The following is a 26588-nucleotide window of genomic DNA, read 5'->3' as shown; positions in this document are numbered from 1 at the left end:
CAGGAACAGGTTTACATGTGGGGCATGTTGTCCATATCCTCATTTGTAAAAACTTGTGAAAAGTAATAATTTAATGTTTCCCATTATTCTTCATCTGTGATTTTGCCATTTCTATCTCTTAGACATTTATGCCTCTTTGAATGTTCTCTTGCTATTATAATATTGGAAACACTTTTTGGAATTGGCTTTAGTCCCCTTGGCAATGTTCATTTCTATCTCTTTCTTGGCCTTTCTAACTTCCTTATTGATTTTAAATGTGTGATGTGTTCTCGTGTCCCACCATCACCTTAGGTACCTTTTACTTCCCTTTTTGATGGCTGGGGTTTATTTTTGTATTTATTTATTTTTTTTTTTTACTGGAAAGCAATGTCTATATCTTGATATAGTGAATGACTGGCATTATTATTTTTTTGATTGTTTTTCACTTTTATTTTTGTCATTTTGTGCTGGCAGATTAAGATATTGGGTAGAGTAGGCAACAGTAATTTTGTGCAAAAGGGGAAAACCACCCTCCATAGAAAATGTATATGTAATCAGAAACCTGAGATAGAACTGCAGCCTATGTACGCACAGATGGGAGTACATTATTATTATTATGGGTTAAAAGCCCTTGCCCCTGTGTTTCACAAAGTAATAGCACTACTGTGTGGAGTGCTGAGTAACTCATGTGATAGAGAGTTTTCTGCTTCAATTTGAGACGTCCGTTTTTTTTTATTTTTTATCTTGGCTGGGGGCTCTCAGGCAGTGCAGCAAACTGAATCAGTCAATCTAACTATATACACAGATACTTTAAATGAACTCGCTCTAGTAGGACTTACTTGCAATATTTCGGAAGATCAATGTGTTTTATGGATGTTCCATAGTGCCTTTATTAAAGAAGTGGCCAAGTCATAAAAAGCAACTTGCATCACGATCACAAGCCTGTGGGAGTTTCACCTGTTTCATTGGACAAATAAAAACCTCACAGGGCAATAGTATTCTCATCTATGAATATTCACTTTGACATATTGTTTTTTTGTTGTTGTTGTTGCATTACCTACTTGGAGCCATCGTGTAATCCCTACTGATTTTCAAACATAATGATACAGTATTTGTGTTTTTCTTATTTTGTACCAGTTCATTTGCAGAGCCTAGTCAAAATTCAATCTTATCCAGTCTTATTGTGTCAGCTGGCTTCTACATGAAAGCCAATGCCATCTACTCTGCATACAGTAAAATGGGATTTTACATGGATTTATATTATGGTGGAGCTAGGTCAGTCACAGAAATGGAATACAAGAGGGTTCTATTTACAATGGAACACTGAGGTGCTAGCATGTTAATACCCAGCTGCCTTTGTATAACAAAGGACTCTGATCTTTTGAACCATTCTAATGATGTGGTGTGATCCCCAGGCTTTATAGATAAATTAAGCAGCTGTCCGCTTCAGGCTCCGGTTACTTAATTTTTACTTTCTACACTCCATATACAGCTGTCAATCCCAACAGAGTACATGTACAGTCAGCTGTCACACTCATTTTACAACCACTTCAACTTATAACGTTTTCGGAATCAGACTTTGAACAAAATGATGGATGAGGGCATTCCCAAGATCACATTACATTATGAAATGTTGGTGCTCAATGTGTTCAAGCCAAAGAAAATGTAAATGTTTTCTGTGAATGAATACAAGTCACTTGGACCTTGGTTTAATCTTAGCATTATTTTCCATATTCCTATTGTTCGTGTGGTTTTATTGAAGCAGACATATTGAAAGTACAACTGCATTCTTTTTCTTTTAAATTAAACAATTTTAGAAACACTGCCTTTGGGATAATGAAAAAAACTGTACATGTAAACAGTTATTCAAGCTTAATTGTTGTTTGCCAAAGTGTTGACAATATAACTAGCAGCTTTTCTATTTTAGAATGCAATGGTGTAATTCTCAACCACTCGGGGGGGGGGGGGGGGGGGGGGGGGGGGGGGGGGGGGGGGGGGGGGGGGGGGGGGGGGGGGGGATTTACAGCTAGATAAGTCTGTCTGGTAAGTCTGTCTGATTTTATTAGCGCTTTATACTTTTAGTACAACACCGAAGGCAGAACTGATTAACAATGAAATATGAATACATAGTAATCTACCAAAATCATAGCTAGGTATAGGGGTACTGTGGACAATAATGTTTATTTTTAATTATGTTTTTTTTTTTTTTTTTTTTTTTAATTAAATCATAAACGTTCATGAATTTAAAGAGTCCGGGTCGAAGTGGTTTTGAGTTTGTTCGTTAGTCCTTTGAATTATCACCAGATCAATTCGCTATCATGGAAGTTACTTCCGAGATGGAGGCTCTACTATCAACTGGTGACCGACCTCAATACACAGTGCCGGCTTCTACTGCCCGTGATGCTGCACTAACGAAAGTCAAAGTCAACTACCACATGGTAGAGCCTTCATTGATAGGGCGCTATCGCTATTAGAAAACTATTTTTCTTATTATTTTCATTAAAAAAATGAAAATTGATTTGTTGAGTACCTTCTGCTGACAAAGGTTTTAGGAATATAGTTCCAAAAAAATGTTCATAAAGGATCATAAATTATTAAACAAACAACTTTTGTACTTGTCAGAGCTGCTTTTGTTTGTCTGAACAATGCCAGACATCTGAATGGAGCAATATTACTGAACTGTTCGTGTCTCGCTTTGTTGTTGTTGAAAGATGCTATGTATGCACTCCAGTCAAGCTGACAGGCTGTGATTGACTGATTAGACAGCTGCAGGAAGACGACTGGTTGCTTTCTTCGCTGCAAAGTATGGATTGGCTGGTTTTGGTGGATAATAAAATTTATTTGGACCAATCATCTTTGTTTAGTATTTGCAGTCCAGTAGTAGATGTGAACTGAACTTTAAATACATCAAGTCAAAATGAAAAAGCTGGTACTTGCGGCATTCACTGTTAGCTATAGCTGATGATACTGAATTGTTTTCAAATTTTTCATAATGCTGACAGCAGTACTGTAATTTGGAATTATTGGCCAAGGCACTAGCATAATGGTTAAAATATGTTGTAATGTTATCATTTTATACGTACATAAGGTGTCTTTAAAAGTCTTTTTGAATCGTAATACAGTGTGATATTGACACGATGTTATGAATTGAGGTTGTGGTCTAGTGTTTACGTTATCATGGTAACTATGAAACCCCAGGGCAATGTGTGTCATAATGTTCCTGTAGACATCCTGTGGAATAGGTTTCACACTGTCCTGCGAGTTCAGGTCTGGGAACTTTTTTTATGAGCATTTGATTTGCCACTGTGGGTTGTTTTTGTTTTTCTGGTTTTAAAACATTTAGTTTTTTTTTCTCCCCCAACAATGTGATAAGTCCAATGTTATCAGAGAACTAAAAAACAAAAAATCAATCAATCCACTAACTGTTTTTCTTTCTTTAATGTGATCTTTCTGGTGATTAATACAAGAGATAAAGCAGTGCTATATACTCATTTTTAGCCAAACATTATCCACTGAATATTGTAAATTTAATATATTATCCTCATTAAATTAAACTTTAGTTTTCTTTCTAAAAAGCAAAGCATGTCAACATAACCCTGTAGGACCAGATAACCTTTGTATAGAAGCTGGTGGTTTGCATACCAACCAAATTATGTAGTTGTTAGCATGTGTGTGGGTTTGATTCCAGCAAGTGTTGACTCAATATGCATGTAAGGCTAACCTGTAAAATAGATTTGCAGCCTGTTTGAAGTTGAAGTAAATCCTACTTGATTAGCAGAAAGATCACCATAGAGACCATAGAGCTACTTGGCAGAATGCTCTAGATTGCAACTGCTACTGTATGAACCCTAAAAACTGGGATTAGATGGATACGAGAGATACATAATCATTACTTATTTTAAGCCAAACATCTACTAAATAGTTTACATATCATTAATTGCTATTTATTAATTTTAATAAAAACCTTTACAGTTACAAACCTGAATGACATTGTTTCTATTGTATATTGTTGATCGACATTATTATTTTTTGTGGCTACTGTAGGTGCCAAGTTCGGCTGGGACATTGTCATGCTGGTTACACGACTGTGTTCAGTGCAGAACCAAGCAGTCATTGTGAAAATGTATATTCAATATTTTCTGTAAATATCAGAGCCTGCAATATCAGAGGTACAACAGATTTCTTAAGTATTTGGACACAATAGAAAATGAGGTTTGGGCAAAAGTGTGCTAACAAATTGAAATGTTAAATGCATCACTGTATGAAACATTTTCGCCAAAATCTGGCTTTCATAAAAACAGCTTTGATAATTTAGAGCAAAATAAAAGACAAAATATCACCTATGTGGGACTAGTGAAGAATGAAAAAACTCAGTAACTGGAAAAAAGAAGAAAAAAAAGAAAAACAAAAAGTGGAATAATTTAATTAGGTCTTCCTCCTGTTCTGCCTATTTGCTGAGACAGATGATTAAATATACTTTTGAAATGTCTCCAATATATAAAATGAAAAAGGTTTAACTGTCGGACCCCTTGATATCTATATTATGTCTGTATTTAATGTGCTGCTCAAGCTATTTTATTAGCAGAAAAAGCAGACTGCTCGTGGGAATATTCCCTTCCATGGCAACCTGGCTTGGTTACAGTCCTTTAATATACTGAATGTTTTACATGGGCACGACTGCGTGATCTTGAATTGGGAAACAAAATGATGTGCAAATGAAGGACAGATTTTTTTTATTGTGCAGTAATTTATATGATTGTCTAATGAGGCCTGCAAGAAAGATTATATGCAGCAGAAGCCTTTTTTTACATCTTCACCCCTGGGTTCTCAAAATCCTGTCATTGAATACAAATGTTGAAAATAATGACAAGTTGACACATTGAAGTGTTAGCTGGTCTATTTCCTACCTTGTCTGTTTTGTGGGCAGGTCCCTTGATATAGACTATTGTATATGGCTAAATGTGTAACAGAACTATATAGAAATTGAGGGATGTGGCCAAGTGTAGTTTACTTGTGTGACCTATGTGTTTTCATAGCATTGGTTTACAGTATTATGGGAGTAATCCATCTGCCAATGTTTTTTTTTATTATTATTTTCGTAACAGATTAAAAAATGTGCTGAGTTTCTGTATAAAAACAGTATAAATGCATTACCTCAGTGGTGTATTCAGCAACATTTTTGTATTCAGCAACATTTTGAAAATTTTAGAACGCCTATTATCCCAACTTGGGACCAGGGCCAGATCGAAAAATCGAAAGTTCAGAGAATATTTTTAAATAATGTTTCTTAAAGCAAACAACTTTCCCCTGGTTATTTTAAAATGCCGAATTTTGTGATGCTTTTTAAAAGGGCTGGGTAATCCCAGACAAGTAATAGAACATTTGTCCCTTTTTCTAAACATTTACAGCATAAGCAAAATATTACCTTTAGAAACAGTACCAGATTTTATTACAATATAAAATTACAGTATGGTTAATAGTACTCATGTTTATAATGGCTGGAAAAGATCGGACACTTTGCATTCTTTAAGATGAGAGGCTGTCTTTGCCATGGCACGATCGCATAGCCCCTTCATCAACGACAGCTTTCAGACTGCTGCTCCAAGTACTGTAGGAAGAGGTTTTCCCACTGACTCTTCTTCAGCGGGATCTTCACTATCGGTGTCTTCGGGATAAAGCACAGCCTGTATGATTGCTGAATCGTCCAGTTACTGATGTCTAGGGTCAGATGCATAATTTTTTAGCCAATTTGCAACATCATTTTCATTAACTTCTGTGCAGCATGGGAGCTTGTGGAGGAGATCAACACAGGAACATGCCTTTTCTTCAGCTGCCAATGCTATTGTGACAGCTGCAAGTTCACTGTCCCAAGTCTCATCTCTCACAGTCTCTCAGATTGTTCCATGATTATTGTCAAGTTGACCTGGGGATGTCTTCCCATGCGTCTGCTATCCCATGTGCAGCATCCTTGAGACTAACTTTCATACACCATTGGGCATGCTGCCTTTGACCTCAGATGCTTCATCTGACATCAGTAGGCGATTAAAATGATGTCGTTTTTAGCATAGTTTTAGACTCCCCAGAACTCCACGGTCCATAGGCTGCACAAGAGAAGTTACATTTGGAGGCAGAAATAAACTGAAGATCATACCTTGTTGTGAGGTAAGCGATGTATAATCAGAGTGAGCGGGTACATTGTCCATTAATAAGATAGCTTTTGCTGGGGTGTTGTTTTCATTCAAATGTCTCCTTACGCCTGGTACAAACTTATGAGAAAAACAATTATAAATTAAAGCACTGTCCATACATGCTTTGCCCTGTGATTTGTAGTTAACAGGCAAAGCGTTCACGTTTACATTTTTAAGCACACATGGATTCTTTGCTTTGCCAGTGACTATTAAAGGGAGCTTGTGCGTGGCACTGGCACATGTCAGGACAGTCAAATGTTCCTTGCTCTGTTTGTAGCCAGGTGCAGACCTCTCCGTTCTCAAAACAAGTGTCTTAGATGGCAAAGTCTTTCAGTACAAACCTGTCTCGATTGTAAAGTTGTTCCAGTGACAAGTTGTAGTCATCCTATAAAATGTTTTTTTTTAATAATCAGCAATAACCCCCTACTCGGCAGAAAGCTTATTGCCAGTGATTGCAAGCTGTTGAATGTTGTGAAGCTTTTTAAAATGGTCCAGCCATCCCTGACTAGCCGTGAAAACTTCATCTCCTCCATATGGTTGAATTAAGCTCTTAGCGTTCTCACAGAACAAAGGGCCACTGATTGGTATACCTACCCTCTTGCCTGTATAAACCACCAATAGACAGCGTCATTGAAATTAGCATCCTTGGCTTGTTTCATGGTCTTCCGTGATGATGGCCCGCTAGCAGAATGAGCTGAGTTAGTCGTACTATATTTCAAAATCTTCTCAGCATTGCGTTTAATGTCAGATACCGTGTTCTTTCCCAGACTGAGTGACTCGCCTTTCTTATTTTACATACTATCTCTACTTAATTGGTAAAGTTAGAACAACACATTTTCCATTGCTTCCTGAGGCAGTTGAAGCCATTTTGCAGCACTGAAAAGGCACAACATTATTACAGTGCAAAATTAAAGGAAGTACACGTAAACTTATTGCATTTCCGGGTGTGCGCTTTTGGCAGCAAAGTGGAAAGGGGTGGTTTGGTAAATATGGAGACCCAGTTAATGGGGGTTAGGATAATAATTTTACTGTATATACTGTTTTATGTACTGGATAATCAGGGTGTGAATGTGTCAAGCAATAGGTCTTACATGTTCTATATAGCCAATATCAAACAAATAAGAACTTTTGGAAAATGCCTACCCAGTGTAGTCCCAGTGTACTTGGTCTGGCTTGAGGAGATATCGCTGAAGCTGTTTACTTTTACATTCAGGATAAAAACAAGGATTATTTGGCAGTGCCACGTGCTCCTCGACAGTATTTGCATATGTGGAGTGATTTTATATGTATTTTACAATTAAAAGCAGGCCACTATAATTTCTTTATAGACTATTTATTTTTTTAATTTTTAGAAAACAATGCTTGCAAACATTGCACTGGAGCATGGTTTGAAATTAGACAGAAAGGCATTTTACATGTGAAATAATTTAATATTGAGACCTTAAGCAGAAATTAACACCAACAATTTTTTTTTATTAAAAAAATACCTTTAAAATGCTTGCATGGAAAATATAATTACAGTACATTTATTACTAGAGGGATATCCAGCACAATAACTTCTTCATTATAAATCATGTTCACTTTACATGGAAAAAAAATGTTGTTACAAAGACACCACTGCATGTTTCAGTACTGTTTTCTTTATTTTAATTGAAAAAATAACATTCAAAACAAAGGTCACATAGAAGTTGTTTTATGTAACGGTTAACCCTTAATATTGTTTTTTTTTTTTTTTTTTTTTTTTTTTTTTAATACCAGGCTTTATCCTTTGAAGAATACATACAAATCATAAGAGTCATCCCTGAGTCATCTTCAATAAACAATAAAATAATTCTGCATGAGTTTACAGCATTTTTAATATCAAGCTTGGTGCATAGTTGCATGATAATTCCCAAATGTATCGCTCAACATTAAATATATTCAATACCCAACAGATTTAGATGAAGGTATGTGCTGTATAAACAGATGTCAGGGGTCATCGCGCTATTTAACAATATGCCAAGTCTCCACGGTTTTGCTTTATTTGATATTTTTTATATATAAAAAAATGTTGTGTAATAACTTTTGGTTGTAAGAGGAGATTTTTCATTCTCCCGTCTCATTGTTCACAGACCGCACCATTTAACCAGAAGTAATTTTTACTGCTTGCTGTTGTAATGACAGCAATTCAGTCTACCATACACTAAAATCTCACATACAGTTGCTGAAAAATATATAGGACCTTTGATCATAGATTAAAGTAAGCGCCAAGGCAATGGTCATTAGCGCCTGATTGTGGGGCGCTAGGTGGCTGTAAATGGGTGCTTTCAGACTTTGCCCCCTGTGAAGTGACTTTAATAAAAAAATAAATAAGACACTAGTTTTTACTAATTAACAAAGGGAAAGGTTAACAATGTTCTATAAAAGTGAACATGCTTGTGGGGGAAACGCTGCTGCTGTTTGAAAGGATCCTATACTATAATTTGAGAAACTGGCACATATCAATAGCTTTTGATACATCCCTGCCCTGCATCTGAAGGCTAGCATCCTTTAACTGTAGGCTATTACAGTAGCTTGATAACTTTGGGCTGCTCTGTAAATCATTTTGAATCAAACAAAAACAGATATTTTAAGTGATTTAAAGCTTATACTTCATATCTATGTGAAGTAATTAATTCCAAACTTGACTCATTATAAGCGCATTTCTAATTCATGTTGGATTTAATATGTAGAGCCGCAGACATTCTGAAAAATAAGACAACCAAATCATGCCAACGTCTAGCCTTTGGAAGATGTGTCAAGATATAATGCAATAGCTCTTGAGTTTGCACTTTGCAGCCTGTTCATCAAATTTGTGTTTAGAATCAAGTTAACTTTTAAATTTTTTTTTTTTTTTTTTTTTTTTATCCACTACCCCCTTGCTTGTAATCATCAGCTTTATTAGTTCTCTAGTAACTACATAACTTCTATCATGCAAGACCTTGTCATACCGGTTTTGCACTACCATTAACTACATAGGTTTCAAATGGTCTTTTCATTTAAACCAGGACATCTGGTACTACTTTACATTCCAAAAAACATCTGTGCCTTATTCTCATGATATCTATTGCTGGGTTATTTGACATCAGCTGTGTCTTTCAAGTCGAAGTGTGTTATGAGCTGAACGGGATGCAGTCAACAGGAATAAGTCATTGAATGCTTGGAGAAAATATCACTCTCCAGCAGAAATGTCCAAGTTACTGCAACACTACCAGGAAGCATGGTTTGTCTGCAATTAAAGCTGTTGTTTTTAAAGAAAATTAACGAAAGAATGAGGCAAACCTGGACTTGTTTTAATGTACCAGCCATGGCTGCTGTGGCAGGCTGGCGAGTGGAAAGAGGCCCAGAGACAGACTGCAGTTCAAAAAAATAACTATTTTATTATAAATAAACACAAAAATGAAAGGGCACAAGGGCCAAAACAAAGCAATTTAAACACAAAGAAAGACAAAAAGCAAAACTTACAAAAATAACAATTTTCAGGCTGTGCAATGCCTTCACTGGATTCAAACTTTCCAAATACCCAAAAAAAAACCAACCTGCTTCCTCAGCTCCCTCTCTCCAAATGAGAAGCAGAGGCCTCCTTTTATATCAGGTGGCTGGGCGCTGATTGATCGTTAATCAACCTAATCAACTAATCAACCCCAGCCACCTGAACATAATAAACCCAGGCAGGTAGGGGAAGTTAACCCCATCCCTGCCAATTTAAAGGGCAGAGCTTTGCTCTGCCACAGCTGCATATAAATATATCTATTCCTGTATGTTCACCATGCTGACGGTTTTGGTATCTAGCAGTTTAAAAATAATAATAATAATAATAATAATAATAATAATAATAATAATAATAATAATAATAATAATAAAATTATAGTCCTTAAAGTAATCCTTCATTTCGTTTTTAGTGGATTGCAGATTGAGATTCCTGATAAAATGACATATACTTGCACTTCTTGCTGTCATGGGGCATGCTATCTATACAAATATGTGCCAAATATACATGGTTACCTTTTGTGTGGTCTCCATTCATGGGTTGCAGTACAACATATTTCCTTCCACGCATGTCGGACTTTAGAAATTGATACTGTAGTAGATTCAGGTAAAAAAATAAAAATAAAAAAATAACGTTAAGGTCGCTGTTCAAAATCACAATCGAGAAATGGGATGTTAAGGCACGCAACCTTAACTCGCCTCTATTATGCTTATGCGTCACATCAGACATGATGTCATACATGACATTATTAATGACATCAGCAATGACCAATCATATGACAAATGCTCTAGAAGGACATTACCCGGGTGTGGTTGTTGGCATGCAGAATATTGTGCCGTCAGCTGTTCTTAGGAACTCATGACAATAACAAGACAAAATGGCAGAGTTTGGTCCTGATTCTCCATGGCACTGTTCTACGAAACAAAAAAAAAAAAAATCTATCCTGTTACTGAGTGAGATACATACTGAAATGTATTTTGGAAACCAATGGTCTTGGATAAATGTGGCAATGCCATATTGCAGTTCAGTATTTGCATAGTGGCAATGGCAATTATGCAAAGTGACAACAATGCAAAGAGTGACCCGAGTGACAGTGAGAGCAACGAAAGTGTCTTATTTTGTCTATGATTGTGTCTACGTTGGCAGAGTGATTTTCATACGAAGCATAATAGCTACAGTCCAGCACAGACAAATTGGTTCCTAGTGTAATGTTCTTTTGGGCAGTCTTTGTAGAGCATTTGTCCTGTGATTAGATATGTCAACATTGATGTCATTACTGATGTCATGTGTGACGTATCTGATGTGACGCATAGGCATAATATGGGTGAGTTAAGGTTGCATGCCTTTACGTCCCATTTCCCGACTTTTGTGATTTTGAACTGCAACCTTAACATTATTTTAACAACATTACAGTATACTTGGAGGATAAGTGCAAGGTTTGTGCTGCAGCTACCTACTTTATTGCTGTTAAACTACTGGACAGATGTGATTTCTCACACTGTTGTTTACTGTCTTTTTTAACTACACTGCAATTGGGACTCGTCCTGGCAGTTAATTTAATTGATTTTACATTGATGCTATCCCAAATATGCATATAAGGCTCAGACTGTGTAAAGAGATGTCCCATTCCTCTCAACATATTAATTAATCAATCAATACCAAACAAATAAATACACACTAACCAAGGCATACAAAGCAGATTCTGAATGAAAATAATTCACACTATGCATTTATTGGTGGAAAATGTTGGCTGCTTCAATAATTAAATTAAATACAATGATATTTGTGAGCTGAAGCATTTGTTTGTTTTGCTATGTGCATTACTAAAATAGAAATGTAATCTGCATGAATGAATTTTACGCCTATATTGCCTGTCTATATTGAAAAACAAGTGTAAATATTTAGTAAATATTTATTTTCTTCTATTAGCAGCACTGGTTTCAGGCCTGTTATTCAACCAATGGTCACAGTGTCTAATGTCTAATGCTGACCAGAAAACAAATACACTTTCTCACTGTGCAGTGGTTCAATTCTGTTTCAACAGACGTTCTTAATGAAGGTAGTCGGAGGCACACACAACCTACAGCTTGTGTTCCTGTTTGAGTATCAGAGCTGCAAAATATACATGCCACCTTGAGCGTAGCATTTCTAAGCCACCCGAGGGTATTTCCTTGCTGGATCACACAGCCAGATGTACAATAGCCTATACTTGCTTGTATTATACTGAGCTTGGCATAATAAATTATCAGTGACTTTCCTTAACAAAGCAAACTGTATGTCAAAATAGACTGTAATGGAGTACTTTTTTTTTTTTATAAAATGAAAAAAAGTCACATGCCTGACATTTAAAATATCATGCACATTTTTCCTGCTGAAAAGCAAATGATCTAAGTGTTAACAAGGTTTTTTCTTTTTTTTTCTATTTTTAAATAGCCTAGTTTGTGTAACCAGTGCATGGCATGTACAAGGGATGGTCAAAGGTATGACTTCCTCACTGATTTGTTTCAAACCAGCTACAAGAAGTTGACTATGTTCTGCTAGCTGAAATACAGCAGAATTAAATGGGATTAAATATGCATCTCTACATTTTTAAGAAAAGTCACTGTAGCACACATTCTAATTTAGTTTGAACCCTTGAAATATAGCATTAGCACCCAGTAATGTTACCAAACCATAAATAAATAAATCAGACGTTTCATGTACAGCCTTACTTGCTTTAGAATTGTATTACATGAGCTAATGATGATTCCGAGTAAATACCTTTTAGATTCTTTCCCTATGTTTTAGTTTTTGACTAAATTTAAGAACATAAGAACATAAGAACATAAGAAAGTTTACAAACGAGAGGAGGCCATTCGGCCCATCTTGCTCGTTTGGTTGTTAGTAGCTTATTGATCCCAAAATCTCATCAAGCAGCTTCTTGAAGGATCCCAGGGTGTCAGCTTCAACAACATTACTGGGGAGTTGATTCCAGACCCTCACATTTCTCTGTGTAAAAAGTGTCTCCTATTTTCTGTTCTGAATGCCCCTTTTTCTAAACTCCATTTGTGACCCCTGGTCCTTGTTTCTTTTTTCAGGCTGACAAAGTCCCTTGGGTCGACACTGTCAATACCTTTTAGAATTTTGAATGCTTGAATTAGGTCGCCACGTAGTCTTCTTTGTTCAAGACTGAACAGATTCAATTATTTTAGCCTGTCTGCATATGACATGCCTTTTAAGCCCGGAATAATTCTGGTCGCTCTTCTTTGCACTCTTTCTAGAGCAGCAATATCTTTTTTATAGCGAGGTGACCAGAACTGAACACAATATTCAAGATGAGGTCTTACTAGTGCATTGTACAGTTTTAACATTACTTCCCTTGATTTAAATTCAACACTTTTCACAATGTATCTGAGCATCTTGTTAGCCTTTTTTATAGCTTCCCCACATTGTCTAGATGAAGACATTTCTGAGTCAACAAAAACTCCTAGGTCTTTTTCATAGATTCCTTCTCCAATTTCAATATCTCCCATATGATATTTATAATGTACATTTTTATTTCCTGCGTGCAGTACCTTACACTTTTCTCTATTAAATGTCATTTGCCATGTGTCTGCCCAGTTCTGAATCTTGTCTAGATCATTTTGAATGACCTTTGCTGCTGCAACAATGTTTGCCACTCCTCCTACTTTTGTGTCGTCTGCAAATTTAACAAGTTTGCTTACTATACCAGAATCTAAATCATTAATGTAGATTAGGAATAGCAGAGGACCTAATACTGATCCCTGTGGTACACCGCTGGTTACCACACTCCATTCTGAGGTTTTTCCTCTAATCAGCACTTTCTGTTTTCTACATGTTAACCACTCCCTAATCCATGTACATGTGTTTCCTTGAATCCCAACTGCGTTCAGTTTGAGAATTAATCTTTTGTGCGGGACATTATGGATGTTGCATCCTCAAAAAAATCAAGCAAGTTAGTTAGGCACGATCTCCCTTTCCTAAAACCATGTTGACTGTCTCCCAGTACCCTGTTACCATATAGGTAATTTTCCATTTTGGATCTTATTATAGTTTCCATAAGTTTGCATATAATAGAAGTCAGGTTTACCGGTCTGTAGTTACCTGGTTCAGTTTTGTTTCCCTTTTTGTGGATCGGTATTACGTTTGCAATTTACCATATTCCTTTGAGTTTAAGATGCTCTCGCATTTAAGAGCCCAAATATCCCACCCTCAATTTGAGAAAAATACAAAGATATAACCTTAGTTACGCAAATGGAGGCAGTTTGCAGCCATCTCTTATCACACAGAGCATTACAGTTTTGTGTTGCTTCTTATTTTCAATCGTGATTACTCACACCTGTTTTCCTCCCTTTTTGTGAACTGTGGTATTGCTGGTACTGTTTGATAGAACTGAGCCTAATGGCGAAACACTGACATTGTAAAAGCTCCTCTTCAATTTCCTCAGGGAAATGGCTGCCTGTATGTCCTGGATGATTCAAGATCAGGCAGTGACATTTTTGTTTGTCTTTTCTCTGCAGTCAGTCATGTTGCTGTTTGTGTACTCAGGTAGTCACGTCTTTTTTTGGTGATTTTAATACACACTTCACTTAAATCATTTAAAAATGAAGGCCTTCTTTTAGAAGAAAAAATATGTTTAATTAGGTTTAATAATTAAAGCATAATATCTGCTAAATATTCAACCTGGATTTCAACTTTGTGCAGTAAGTAGCACACACATTTGTAGATTTTGTCAGTGTGCATGGTTTATAAAATACAAATTAAATAGCCATATTTGGTTATATTTTAAAATGCAAATTATCTTGTTGATATCATAACAGCCTCCCCTGGAATATGTACACTTTAGGCTGTTAAAAAAGTTTTTTTTTAATAAATGAACACGTGGGATTTCTCATTGCACCACCAGTGTATTCAAACATTCTCTGTCCAGTATATACTATACAGCAGCATATTTATTTATTTAATTTATTTATTGCATTCGTATAGTGCTTTTTATACAAAAGTATCTCAAAGCACTGTACGGTACATAGAAAAAAAAAAAAAAAAAACACAGTACATTTGTATAGCATGTCACACATACAATTGCCAAAGACTGACCAGTTAAATAATAGTATACACATAATAATACAAAATCAGCAATTTTAAAAAGACATTAGCACCCACTAAGATAAGAAAGCCATTTAATAAAAGTGTGTTTTTAGTCTTGACTTGAAAACTATAACGGTCCCAGCTTTCCCAGCAAACAAAGGCAGAGCATTCCAGTTTAGGAGCTCTACAAGAAAAAACCCTTCCTCTCGTGTTGCTTTTGTTGAGGAACAAGCAACAATAACTCCCGCAAATAACAAGGTGCTAATCCATTCAGGGCCTTGTAAGTTAACAAGAAAATCTTAAAATCAATTTTATACTGCATAGGGAGCCAGTTTAAAAAGGCCAAGACAGGGGTGATATGTTTACTTTTCCCGGTTTTAGTCCGAATTCTAGCGGCGGTATTCTGAACAAGCTGCAAGTGGGATACCACATGTTTTTGGACACCAGAATAAAAGTGAATTACAATAATCAATTCTAGATTAAACAAATGCATGCATTAGCCTCTTGACATCAGATATGGAAATAATTGGTCTAAGTTTGGCTATATTTCTCAAATGAAAAACAGATGCTTTAGTAACTTCCCTAATATGAATCTCAAATGATTGATCAGGATCAAAGACTTGGATCAAGAATAATTAATACTGAAAAGAAAGAGTCAGTCAGCAGATCATTCACCACTCTGACAAGGACCATCTTGGTGCTATGTGCAGCACGAAAACCAGACTGAAACTTCTTGAATACACTAGTAAGAGTTAGAAATTTTTGTAATTGAATTGTAACAACTCTCTCTAGAACCTTATCTAAGAATGGTAGGTTGGAGGTTGGCCTATAGTTATTGAGGACTTTAGGGTCCAAATTGTGTTTCTTAAGCATAGCTTTACCACAGCTACCTTGTGCTGAGGGAACTATACCAGAGGAAACTGAACCATTTATAAATTTAAAGGTGTAGGTATTAATACCACCAAGAACATATTTTAATAGTTTTGTAGGAATAGGATCAAAAGAGCATGTAGTAACTCTTATATGTTGAACTAGCTCTGTCAGTTCCTATAAGGTAATCAAAGAAAAAAGTCCCCATAGTAGCCTTAATAGGTATAGTTGATAAACTTCTGCTGGAGTCCTCCTTAATAGGTGTCTGTGGAATTTCATTTCTGTCTAGTATTTTTTAATTAGTAATTTTTATAGAAATGTAAGAAGTCATTAGAGCTGTTAGAGAAGCCAACGTCAAGGGTTCCATTGTTTCAATTAAATTATTATAATATAATTATCTAGCCAACTCCAGAGCCTTCCTATATTTAACCAGGTGGCCCTTCCATGCCATGTAATGAACAGGCAATTTAGATTCCCGCCATCTCCATTCTATTTTACAAGTTGCATCATTGACCCACAGTGAGCTTTTTTTAAAATACACTCTCTGAGTTTTGATGGCGTGACAGTGTCTAAGATACCAGTCAAAGTGGTGTTGAAGGTATTAACCAGCTCATCTATTGATAAGGACTCAGAAAGTGGTAATGAGCTCAAGTCATCAGAAAGCTTAACAGTAGTGGAATAATTAATTACCCAGGAATTAAATGTACTGTCCACAGTCTTGATACTGCCAGATTTGCCTCAGAAAGAATGGCAAGCTGATCAGAATAATAAGATTTAGGATGTGGCAGGGAGATTGCCCTGCACAATGGTAAATGAGTGTTGGTGTCGTTTGTATGTGGGAATGGGTTTATTGTGTGTCGTTTTGGAGTTGATTTGTTTGATTGAATTATTGTTTACAGACGGGCACTTGATTGAGACTTGCTGCCTGCTTGGTTTGGTTGAGGGGAAAGGCAGCAAGTGATTAACTGTGCTGGTCCTCAATCAGCAGGTGGGCGGGCATCGACCGAGTGTCCGTCAGGTTAAAAACATCCGCAGGAGATAGCTCGGGGCTGCTGCAAGGCCTGTCGTTTTCATGGCACCTTTGATTTATAGTTTGTTTTATTGTGTTTTATTTTGCACTTTTTTGTACAGATTGATGTACTAGTACTCTGTGTGTTACCATCGCTGGTAACATCACATGACATCGAATGTTTGTGAATAAAACCTGCACGCCTGTGCCGGCGTTTCAACATCAACACCACATCTGTCTCTCTGTGTGCTTGAACAGCGGCTACCCACACGCATGACACAAGACCCTGCCACATAGGATTATGAAATTCTTAACAGCTAAACCATGAGAAATGACCAGATCTAAAACATGGCCACGATTATGCGTAGGACTTAATCTAAGTCCTGAATAAAATCACTAATTAACAGAGCCTTATTTAACAGAGACCTGACATTAAATAAACCTAGGTTGGTCCAATCAACAGCATTTGATTGAGCAATGGTAATAGGAATTTGATGAAGGTTACTGCAGCACACACCTCTGTGTTTACTCAGCAGCTAGTGTGGATGACAGGATACTTTAACCTGAATTTTACATGCCTCCCCAGGTCCTAGTTTAAATACCTTGCTAGGTGATTTTCGATGTTCAGCAAGCCTGGTTGCTCCTGATCTATTTAGCACAGTCCATCTTTCCTATAATATCTATTTCTTTTCCAAAACCAATCCCAGTTGTTTATAAATCCCAGCCCTTTTTGCACACACCAACCAGCCAGCCAAGTATTTAAGGCCCTAATTCTACTCAATACTTCATCCCCATCACCAACAACAGGTAGTAGACCTGAGAGAATAATTCTGCATCCTAACTTTTTCAGCTGTCTTGTTAAGGATTTGAAATCCTCTTTCAGAATATCAAATTTTCTGTCATTTGTACCAGCATGTACAATGACCACAGACTCTTTTTCATGATTTAATAATCTGTGCACAATTGATTCAATATCCTTTACTTTTGCTTCAGGGAGGCAGGTAACAACCCTATTTACAAGATCTTTACGGCTAAAATCACTATCAACATAGCATATAATTGAATCACCTACTAACAACCCCTCATCCTTTGATGTAAGCAAGGCAACAACCCAAAAGCACACATAATAATTCCTTCTCCTGGTTATTAAATAAATTACATTGTAGCAATTACCATCTTCCTTCTAATTTCAAACTACATTTCTCTTCATAAAACTGGCCTGCATCTTAAATTCGATATAGTGATAGGTCTATTAAAATTGCCAACAAAATACGTAATTACCTGAGTACACAAGCAACAATGTGACTGGCTGACGAGAAAAGACGAGCATAAACTTCACTGCCTGATCTCAAATCATCCATGACATAGCCTACAGGCAGTTATTTTCAAAGGTGCGTCATTAGCTTCCTGAGGAATTCGAAGACAAGCATTTACAATTTCAACGTTTCGTTATTAGGCTCTGTTTTTAGACAGATCGGAAATCCTGATCATACCCCCGTATTTTTTTATATGCCAAGCAATACCACAGTTCACAAAAATCAAGTGTGAGTAATCACGATTGGAAATGAGAAGCAGCGCATAACTATAATGCTCTGTGTCACAGCAGACTGCTGCAAACTGCCTCCATACGTCGTTTTCTTATATACGTAATTGAGGGTGTGTCTTTATAAATGCATCTGTGTTTTATGTTTGTTTTTGTTTTTTTCTCAAATTGAGACTGCGAAATTTGGACTGTGTCTTAAATTCAAGGCCGTCTTAAATTCTGCTGGGTAGCAAGTAGATAGCATTGTAATGTTCATCATGGAAAACAAAAGCTTTTTGTTTGGTATTGATTCTGACTTTATCATATTACAAAACAATTCAGTACCATCAGCCAATCAGCTTCCAGTGCCAATGGGCTTCTATCAGACGGCAGATGCCAGGTGGAACGTAACATCATCAACTGTCAATCAAACTTAACATCAATACACAGTGCCATGATCTTGAATTTTGACCTGGTGTATTCAAAGCTCAGTTCACATCTATTGGACAGCAAATACAAAGTAAAGACACAATTGGTCCAAATCTATTTTATTATCCACCAAAGCCAGCCAATCAATACTTTACACTGATGAAAGTAGCCAGTATTGTACCCGGAACTGTCAAGGGTCATATTAGATATTTTTGTTTGGGTTTAATATGAAATATATTTTGAATATTTGAAAATAACAACTGATGTGTCTGTTGCTGTGCTCAAAGTTAAAGACCAGTAGCCATTAATCAAAAGTTGATGAAAGTAATGGCAGAGGTGACCTTTTGCTGAAGCTTTAAAAAGTGTGTGGGCCTTCTAATTGTGTTGCTGGAGTCTCAGACTGCAGCTGATAATGAAATATTTTTCACTCATACTGTTTCATATAGTGTGTGTATTATTCCTCATACTGTTCTTCTGCAATTGTACTGCTAATAAAACCTACAGTAATTACACTGTGTAACAATTATTATTTTTTTTGTTCCTGGGTAGTAAGTGTTATTTCCTAATTGCTTATGCCTCAAAAGTATAGAAAATGGCTAATATTCCCCACAAACTTTGCTTTTGTGACCAGGACGGTGATATTTCAAAATATCACTATTTCCAATGGGAGAACGGGCGAATTTGTGTCTTTCGTTCACATAAAGTCAGAAAAAAACAACATATGAATCCAAATTAACATGTATTTATACTAAAGTAATACAAAAATGACTACAAAAGATTTAGAAGTGAGTAGTTTTTCGGGATTTACGATTATACTGTAAAAAAGAGGTTTTTGAAAATAACTGCATCCAACGCAGTTTCTTGTGCCTGGGCCACTGGTTATTTAAGTGTTTTCCGGCAACTGTAAATGTTTTAAAAATGCATAATCAAGCTAAAGCATGGTATTAGGGTCAACAAAAACAACACAGGAAGCAGGGCTTTTTTTTGTAGAGCTCCGAAATTATGGAATCGTGGTGGAGTGTCCTGCCCCTTTGCGTTTATTAATGTTTTATGTTGTATGTAGTGTGTTAATATTGGTGTTTATGTATAAAATACATGGGATATAAATATGGGTTACGAGCACAAGTGTTTAAAATGTATATTTGTATTTAGGCACAAGGATTGCACAGCACTTCACGTGCAGGTAAAATAATATGTGAGCATGGGGAATTGCACTTTTATTAATTCACCTGCGGTTGTACGAGACTCCAATTGAATGATTGATTAGCAATCGAGTCTCGGTACAGCTGTATAAAAGTAGCATGTTTTCACTCACTCGGGGTTGTATGTTCGGTGAGTGGAGAATGGGTGTGAAGAGGAGAAAGTGCAAACGTTAAGTAAATCATAATTTCACTCACCGTGTTTGTCTGTTCGTCCGCTGTTTGTTACTGTGTTTTGTTTGTCTGTTTATTTTGGCCTCAAGTGCCTTGTCCTGTTTTGGTGTGCTGTTTTTTTCTGTTTAAATCTTTTATTTTGTTTATTAAACGCTGAGCACAGCTCAGTTTCACAAAAATCCATGTCTCTCTGTCTGTCCTGAGTTATTGAGTAGCTGCCTGTAGGCTATGTCATGGATGATTTGAGATCGGGCAGTGAAGTTTTTGCTCGTCTTTTCTCGTCAGCCAGTCACATTGTTGTTTGTGTACTCAGGTAATTACGTATTTTGTTGGCAATTTTAATAGACCTATCAGTATACTCGAATTTAAGATGCAGGCCAGTTTTGTGAAGAGAAATGTAGTTTGAAATTAGAAGGAATATGGTAATTGCTACAATGTAATTTATTTAATAACCAGGAGAAGGAATTATTATGTGTGCTTTTGGTTTGTTGCCTTGCTTACATCAAAGGATGAGGTGTTGTTAGTAGGTGATTCAATTATATGCTACGTTGACAGTGATTTTAGCCGTGAAGATCTTGTAAATAGGGTTGTTACCTGCCTCCCTGAAGCAAAAGTAAAGGATATTGAATCAATTGTTCCACTACAGCCGTCTTTGTGATAGGAATGCTCTGCCTTTGTTTGTCAGGGAAGCTGAGACCGTTACAGTTTTCAAGTCAAGACTAAAAACCAACTTTTATAAAATGGCTTTCTTATCTTAGTGGGTTTTAATGTGACTTTAAAATTGCTACTTTTGTATTATTATGTGTAAGATTACTGTACCAACAAATGTATCTGTACAAAGGTGAGGCAGGTTTCAAAGCAAGTTTGGGCAACTTTTGCAAGGAACATTTTACTTTTGAACAAAGCACATTTTTTATTTATTTATATTTGTATTTTTATTTTTATTTTAGTGTGTCCAATTATAATTTCCCCCCCAATTTGGAATGCCCAGTCGCATTTCTTCTCACCGCAGCAATTCCTCACATGGCTCAGGAGACCTGAAGATTCAGTGGGCGATCTCCGATCCCATGACCAAGCCAGCCTCCTTTTTCACCCAGGAACTCAACAGCGGATGTCAGAGAGCTACTAACCTCTGGAGGACAAAGGCCAGCCCTGCAGGTGTCTGCTCTGAGCACACTGGATGCCTGGCCAGCAGAGATCGCTGTAGAGCGATGAGGAGAAGCAGTCCCTGCCAGTTTTACCTCCTGGGCCAATGCGATGCTCCCTTCGGAGTCCCCAGCGACGACCTACTTCGCACAGCCAGGACGCAAACCTGCACTATATGACTAACCCTGCGCACCATGCGGCTGCTCTTCTACACGTTTTACTTTTAAGCCAAAGGAGGAATGACTGAGCAACCTGCATGCATGCATTTTGTTTAAATGAAACAATGAAAATAAAAATTACAGGTATGTTATTTAAACAGTTGTAGTTGTAGTTGGGGACGTGCAGTGCTATATTTTTCGGAATCTCGCTACTTCCTCTTTAAGTTTACACATAACTGGCCTTTCTTATTAGTAATTTCCCCTACCAGCTTTTAAAAGTAATGCCATACCTGCTAACTGGTAGATCCCACTATCCAGCCACATCTCAATTTCATTTATGTTTTGCCTGAGGGACAACTAGTCTATCTGCGGGATCACAGTGCACAAGGCAGACATAAGATTCAAGATTTTTGGAGCCCTGCACTACACCGAATGGTTCATGCTCCTGGTAACCAGGGTGCTGTGTACTCTGTTGCCCCTGTTGAGAAAGAGGGTCCGGTCCGGTATGTTAATCGTACCAAAATACGCCCTTCCCTTTACTCGCCTGTGGATCAAGGACCAGTGACGGTACCCTCTGATCAAGGTTTGTGTTTGCCATCTACCTCCATTGGCTCAGATGCTGAGGATGAGGACTCTTTAATGTTTGTTCTCAGTGATGCCCCCCAGATAGATGAGCTGCCGAGTTGTCCAACACCCCAGGTAGATGACCTGCCGAGTTCTCCAAACCGGCCTCTAATGGTAGAAGTTCCTGAAGTCCTTCGACGTTTCTGCCGCCCTACAGCTTGTAAACATTCAAATCTATATCACTTACCAAGGCACGAACCAGGTGCAATATGTGGGGTCTGCTGCTCTCTCTGAGCCAGGTCCTAGTAGATGTTTTTCATTACAAACTAGCATTTTTAGGCCATGGCAGTAAAATTTTGTATCGACGGGACGCCAGGTGCTACTAATTTTATTATACTTAACCAGCACTATTGACACATATGCTTAACACATGCTATTGATTTAATGTTCTTAATAATTATTACTGATCGATATGTTTAATAAATGCTACTGCTTAATATATTATAAATACTGCTAACTGAAATGTTTAAGTACCATTGATCTAATATGCTTAACAAGCACAATTGATCTGCACAATTAACAGGTGTGATAGATTTCAAGATCACAAAACCGTGTTGATTAGTTGGTTACACTTACCTCTTAAAAGCAGTGTGTTCCTTCATTATACAATAGTACACATTTCCCACGGTAGCTGTCTTCCTGTTTGTCTGTCTGGCGTTTGGCGAATTAAGGTAGGCCGGTTACATTTCCCCTCTGCTCAGTGTGATTCTTTTACTTGAAGAATTATTTCTAATTGCGGTTTTATTTTAGTTCCGGTATCTGTAGGGCGGGCCATCAGATGATTTGAAGGTGGACTCGCCTAAGGCAATCCTATTTATTTAGGGGTATGTGTAGGGTGGGTTTGTGTATCCTAGAGATTACAGCTCACCTGAGGTATTGTGATTTTTAATTGTATAGCAATAAATGCATTTGTGTGTGGAGAGGATGCTAACCTTTGTTTTCTTTTCATAGGATAAAGAGCGCCTTCCACTGTTTTTCTTAGATAATTTTTATACGGTTTCCTGTAGTAACTTTACAAAGTGTGTGACTCTTAATGGCTGTAAGAGATAATCCTGTGAATAGCTTTACATACCATTTGTCCAGAGCTTATATTGAAACTATACTTTCTGTGGAGTTTTTGTGAGGGTGGTGCATTTTCCGATTGCCTGGACAGTGATGGTCACAGGGTGTGTTGCTTTGGATTTTGGTATTGGGTGGAGCATTGTGGTGGAGCATTGTGCTAAGCAAGTTATATTATGTTGTTTTTGGTTTATTTATGCACTTTTTTTTTTTTTTTAGTTGATTATTTCGTTTCCCTGTTTATTTTTTGACACTGAGTGTTTCTTTTTTTTATTGTGTGTGATTGTTCACAAGGTGGCTTTATCGCTCTCCTGGCTTTTGGTAGTTGGCTGCCTTCATCAATCTCTACAATTAAATACTATTAAATTCCCTACCATTAAATACTATCTAGTTGAACCTTTATATTAAATGCTATTGATTTTGCTACCATTAAATACTCCCTATTTGAATAGAGTGCTTTGCAATTGTTTTTAACCTGTGTTTGATTCAATTTGGGGTTGTTCCCATTTTATAAATAAATTCTGTTTCAAACTGTACCGACCCTTGTACTTTCATTTATTTGAAGGGTTCTTGTGTGGGGATTTTGTTCTTAAATTTTATTCTTAGGAGTTCCCCTCTCCTATATACTAAAAGGGAGTGACGTAGTCCAGTATATCCATAGGGTGGCGCTATAATAATAATAATAATAAAAATAATAATAATAATAATAATGTGAAATTACAATTGTCAAATGCATTATTGCAGAAAGGATGAGGTCAGACAGAATTAAATTGAATTGTGACAGAACTGGCTTAAAATTGCAATGCTTTAAAATGCAGCAGTGCAATACACATTCAAACTGCTTTCATGTCTATATACATTGCTAATTTAGTTTTGCTCAAATTCTTATACCAAAAAAACTAAACAAAATAAAAAAACTGACCAGGTAGCTAGACATTGTTAAAAAAAAAAAAAAAAACGGACAAGTTCGGAATAAAATTCTGGCTGGCAGTGGACGTTGATTCTAAATATCTGGCGAATGGGTTCCCTTACCTGGGAAAAGATGAAATGCACCCTGCTGGTCAGAGACTGGGAGACAGCGTTACGCTCAAACTTATAGAGTCATACTTAGGGAAGGGACGAAATGTCGCCATATTCAATTTCTTCACTTCACTCCACTTGGCCAGGGAGCTGAAGGAGAAAAAATACAGCCCTTGTAGGAACCATCTTCTCAAGCCTTGACTGCACCGCTGTACTCCACTGCACTGCTCAGGCAGAACGACTGTGCCACACACAGTGCTTCACCCACTGGCACAAGAAAGAAGAAAGGGTGCCAGGACGCAAAGTGCAATGACAATAAAACAGTGGATGTCTGCGCCTGTTGTCAAAAGGCAGTTTGTGGTAAATGCACAGGAAAAATAGAGAAACATTGTTTCTGTGTGGACTGTGTAACCGAGTAAGCTGTGAGGTCGAACGTTTAGAAAAAAATGATACAGAAGCTCCATTGAACAGTGTTTTGCACAAAGCGCTTTCACTTTCGATATCAGAAGTTATGTTATATTTACTTTTGAGTTATTTACAAAAATAAATAAATTGTTTTTACAATGTTCTATATGCATATACATGTTTACACTGTAGTTTCTTTTGAAATGTTTCTTTTAATATACTTTTTTTCATTTTTTGTGGTCGTGCTGTTCATGCGCTATTGAAAATAACTCCTTTTTATGTTTATTTATTCATATAAATATGGTGTTTCTTCTATTGAAATGTTACATTTCATGTTCATGAATAAAACTTTTGAGTTGTATCCTGTAGTTTTTCTTTCATTTTCATAACGAAGCAGTTTAAAAATATATGGGTCAAAGTGACCTGCGTGGCGGTTCTAGTTCGAAAATCTGCCAAAGTTCTAGTGTAAAACAACAATGAAAAACATCAGTAAAGGCTACCCTTTTAAAGGAAACTGAAAAAATATAGAGTATTGTTTAAAATGCATTAAGGTGAGTAATAAACTGACTCCATTGTGATTTAGCAGTTGGTTCAAACAATTTAACAGCAAATGCAGGAGTTTTCTTTGGGGGGGGGGGGGGGGGGGGGTGGGAGGTGAATAATAATAATAATAATAATAATAATAATAATAATAATAATAATAATAATACAATGACAATAAAATTCAAATTTCACTGATATAGCACTCTTCATGCAAGTTTTTACAAAAGAAATATAAAAAAGCCTGGGTCAATTGCAGCGTACCAGTGATTTAGTCCATTAAGTGGACTAAGATGCGGACTAGAAAATCCTGCATATCTGTACTAACATAATCCTGATTGCAGGGTACCAAACAGATGTTCCTCGGAATTGGGTTAACTAATTGAAACAAGTTAAACCAATAATGGGGACTAACCAACTGCTCTGGCCAATAGTTTTGAATTACCCTATAGAAATAACACATTATGCTTCATAAAGTTGAATGAAACCTGCTGAATAATGTTATGTTCATATATTAAATTATATACAGCTTTATAGTTTTTCATATATTTAACAGAAAACTAACAAATTGAAAAATTTGACATTTGGAAATCTAACATAAAATATTGTACTACTATTATGGCTTAAATTAAGTTAAATTTTGTTCATATATATTTTTTTATTTTTTTATTATGTCTCAATCTAAAAATTCTAGGTAATGCAAATGGCCTTTAGCCTTAGCGGTATAAATCCTTTTTTACTAATCCGATTTGTACAAAAAGAAAGATGCATTTTTATTACATCAAACATATTTAAGTACAAATAAATGTCGTGTTTGTTTGTGCACATTTCAAACTGGCAGATTATACTTGCATTTTAAGCTGTCGACATTGCTGCACAGGAACAGACAAGTTTGATTGCGTGATAATGAACCATTAGTTGTTTATAGTTAAAGGATATTAATTGAAATTGTAGTGCGTTTAACTGAAAACGGTAGCAAAAGTTTATTTTAAATGTAGGGCCCACATATATTTCGCAAGACTTTATTCTCACGGATCTGACTGTCCGAATGTGACGGGCATATGAAATGTACTGAATAAAGTTTTCAGACGTACTAGTCATTTTAGAGGGAAAATGTAGCTGTCTGCAAAAAAAAAAAAAAAAAAAAAACCAGTAAGCAATAAATGCTTAGGATGAGTGTACTAAGCTAGTCTTATCGTTCACAGTACTAAGTTAATACACTTGAACAGGATCATCACGAATCTGATTTGGTACACTGCTGTGATCGGGATCTTGTTTAGTCTGATTTAGCAGATGATCCACCTGTGATGATTAATTTCTGGTACACTGCAATTGGGATTAACAAGTGTACTAACCCCCTGTGTCTATATACAGTATAAGCCAGCTACAAATAAACAGACCCAAACAAACAGGATTTAAAAGATTCAATTGTGCTAGTAGGAATCGGGAGCAAGTTCCAAAGACGAGGGGAATTATAACTAAATGCCTTGGCTCCGACAGAGTTCAAAACAAATTAGGCACTGTCAGAAGATTAGTATTTTCCGATCTGGGGAACAACTAGGATCATATGGGGTCAACAGATCTTGAAGATAAGAAAGTCTAAGACCATATAAGGCCTTATAGGTAGTAATAATAATAATAATAATAATAATAATAATAATAATAATAAT

This window comes from Polyodon spathula, chromosome 1 (assembly GCF_017654505.1).
Source record: "Polyodon spathula isolate WHYD16114869_AA chromosome 1, ASM1765450v1, whole genome shotgun sequence".
Lineage (NCBI taxonomy): Eukaryota > Metazoa > Chordata > Actinopteri > Acipenseriformes > Polyodontidae > Polyodon > Polyodon spathula.
Note: the sequence above shows the minus strand (reverse complement) of the source record.